This window comes from Peromyscus leucopus, chromosome 14 (assembly GCF_004664715.2).
Source record: "Peromyscus leucopus breed LL Stock chromosome 14, UCI_PerLeu_2.1, whole genome shotgun sequence".
NCBI lineage: Eukaryota > Metazoa > Chordata > Mammalia > Rodentia > Cricetidae > Peromyscus > Peromyscus leucopus.
The window spans coordinates 26,831,147-26,834,901 of NC_051075.1; positions in this window are offsets into that span (position 1 = coordinate 26,831,147).

The window sequence follows — 3,755 nt, forward strand, 5'->3', positions numbered from 1 at the left end:
CCTCTGTCGGGTGAACTTTTGAAGGTGACAGAGGTAAGTGACTGTTGGATAAATTCATCTCTTTCCACTTCTTGATGCATTTCAGTATCCCAAGACTCTGGGTTCATAGAGGCTCTTGATGGCCCTGAGAGATGATGACATCAGTTGCACTTATGATAGCAGTCAGCTTCACTACGTATCTCACGCCAGTGTTTCTGTCTTATATGCCTCACTCTTAAAACATTCTTACTTTTCTGGGATTGAATTTACTGAAGCCAACCTTCATGCCCATGGCTTGCTGTCACGGCCATTGATCACACATCTTCTTAGCGCCTACAACTACAACTGCTTGTCTATTTTCTGGCTTTTCAAGCATCCTCTTCATGCCACAGCAGCAGCATGCCTACTTTACTCTCCTGATGGAACCTGTTTTCCCAGACCTTCCCATGTTTGAACACCCATTCTCTATATAAAATCCCCTTTCTTTTTATAATAATGGGGTGGGCCATTTTGTTGCCTGTAATTGCTAAACAACATTATGTCCTGAGATTTTATAAAAATTTGTTGCTAATTCAGATGGTTACTTTTCTAATGGCCGCAGTGTCTTTTCTGCAGTAAAGTTTGGTGATGAACAGAGGAGAATTACAACTTGAAAAAAGAGAGTATAATAATCACGACTTTTAGTACTTTAAGTCAAGTATCGGATTCCATGACCACACCCATTCCCTCTGCTCTCTCAGCAGCCCTATCATGTAGTAGGTATTATTAAGCAAGGAAACTGAGCTTCAAGAAGATGGACATGCACTAGTCGCTAGTAAGGAGTAGGTTGGATGTTGCGGTAGTTACTCCTGACTATTAACTTGCTGGGGTTTAGAAACACCTAAGAGAAGAAAGAGTGTGTCAGTCAGGGAGTTTCCAGAGAAGTTGAATTGAGTTGGGAAGACCCACCACTATGAGCGTGAGTGGCACGGTCCCTGGGATGCAGCCTTGTACTGAATAAGAAGGGAAAGCGAGTGGAACCAACTGTTTGTCTCTTTGCTCCATAACTGCAGATGCAATGTGACCAGCGTCCTCATGCTCCTGGCCCCCATACCTTCCCAGCCATGGTGGACCAGCCCCTCGAACTGCTGATGTAACTCCTTTCTTCTCTGGGTGGCTTTTGTCAAATGCTTTGTCATTGCAACGAGAAAAGCAAAAGCGACACCCAGGGAAAACTGGTGCTGAGGAGTGACGCTACTGCTGTGACAAATCTGACCCTGTTAGCTCCCAGGCTTCTGGAAATAGTTTGCAGGAGCAATATGGAAGGGTTTTGAAATGAGTGTTACAGATGGTCTAAAGCATTGTGAGCAGAGCTTAATGGACTCTTCTCATAGTTTTAAATATCAGAATACTGAGAGAAGTGTAGACGTTGGATTTCCAACTGAGATTCCAGAGAAGAAGAAGGACTCTCGCAGAAGCTGGGCATCACACAGGCTTGGATTCCCTTCTCCAAAGCCTAGAGAAGTGGTTTCCAGAGACCAGCCTGAAAAGCTGAATAGGGGCCACTGAAACTGTGTTCCAATGGAACCAAATTGGCAGCGGATTTTGGCAGTATCATGGTGGTCACTGCTTCTTTCCATGCTAAAGAGAACATCCTGTGATTGTCTAGGCAAGTCTAGACGCTAGAAGGTAAGAGCAGGGAGCATGTGCATTTGTAGTGCTTTCTTACTTGACGTGTCCTCCGAGGAGAAGTCCAAGACTACACAGCTCTAATGCACATACACTCACACGTGAGTACACACAGCTCTTTAGCACCATAAGACTGATAATAAGTAATGTTAAGATATGGATGGGATCAGCTTCTGGTAAAAATGACCCATCATGTAAGCTAGTCATTAAGAAGGTAGCTAAAAACAGAGCTCAGTCGAGATGATGAAGGTGTGATGTATACAAATAACGATGTATAATTGGATGGTGATATATCAGATATTAATATAATCATGCATAGTGCATGCAAGACAACAGCAAAACTATTAATTATTATTCCCTTTAAAGAAAAGTTATGAAGACTACACTGGTAAAGGAGGATAATGGTATGTGTTAGACCTAGAACAGAGAGAAGGAGATGTGTTTGTTCCTGGCTTTACATGTTGCTCAGATTTACAAAAGAGTAGGAACATTTGATCATTTGACCTTTTATTCATAAGTTCCTATAAAGTAAATGGAGTTTAGCTTGTCATTGCTTTAATTCACTCAACCATAAAGCCATTCAGCTTCTCCTTCCCCAAATTTATTCTATCCAAGAAAACTTGCAGAGATACCTTATTTTTCTATATGGTTATGTTAAGCAGAATATATTTTACAATAATATCCTATTTTGTGATAAACAAAGTACATGCATGGAGAACATTCTACACTAGATTTTCACAGAATGTCTTAGGTTATTGTCATAATGCCAACCTTTCACAGTGAGCATCTGTGAGAGTAGAATTGTGGGTGGAGAGTTCATGAAGTCAGAAAGGAGGTTTAAGTGATTTCTCTCATTAAAAATTTTTAATTTTAATATTTCTGTAGCATATGATTTACTTAATTTTTTGATGAGAAAGGGTCTAGCCTGGGAAGACTTGGAACTCATTTTGTAGTTCAGGCTGGCCTCAAATAAGAGGCTAGAAAGAGGAATGCACATAGCAGAGAGAATGTGGAAAAAAATACAAGGCCATAATAATATAAACACAATTTTTTTTTCTTTGAAGAGTAAATTAGTTTTATTGACTGATGGAAAACTAAAGTTATAAGATGTTTGGACAGAGAACAATAATCAAGTCCTTCTGGTAATCTATATTTTCTTTTAACTTTGAGCCAAAAGAATATAAAATTGTAGACGATGAGTGAGCTAGTTGCTTGTGGTTCCTTCAACAAGAACTGCACAGCTTAGCAGTGGCATAGCACTAAATTCCAAAAATACTGTGTGCTGACCTCAGAGGCTGCTGTAATCACCCACACGGGTCAGACTCCGAGTTTTTTTTTTCCTTTTCTGCCACCCTAGAAGGAAAAACAGAGCACATTGCTGAAGACGTACCACCTCGGGACATTTTAAGTTTAAGAGCACTAGATATCAAAATCATAGCTAGGGAATTCACTCAGCTGCTTTCACAATTACTTTTAAAAATGCCACAAAAAGTAATGTAGTATTTCTGTTTAGGCTGAGTCAGTAAGATCACAAATATTGAATTTTCTGGAACTCACTTTGTCCTAAATACTTTTAAAAAGTACAAAACAAGCAAAGTTTATTCATTTCATATAATCAGCAAATTTGGTAATTCAACTAGTTACTTTTTTGGTAATTTAATTTATAATTCAAGTTATGCATAGTTTTGTTCTTATTAAATAGCATTAAAAATTTAAATATTCTTTCCAACGTAATATTTTTATTGATTATTTGGGAATTCCACATAATGCACTCTGGTCACACTCACGTGCTAGTCCTTCCAGGGCCACACACACTCACTCTTTCACCCCCTACCACACAAAAAAAAAAAAACAAAAAAAACCCAAATCTATGTTGCTCATATATTCATTGGAGCATTGTCACACTCTCTGTAGCCAGCCCCTTAAAGGAAACTGAATTCTATTCCCACCCCTACCAGAAGCCATCAGTTATGGAGAGCTACACTTCAGCATCCTTATCAATATTTTGATGAGTTCTCTTTAATGGCTTCCTGTTGAGGCTGTTTCTGTTTTTGGAGGGGAGTGTGGAGAGATTGTCCCAGAAGCCACCTGTAGCAGGAATCTTAAAA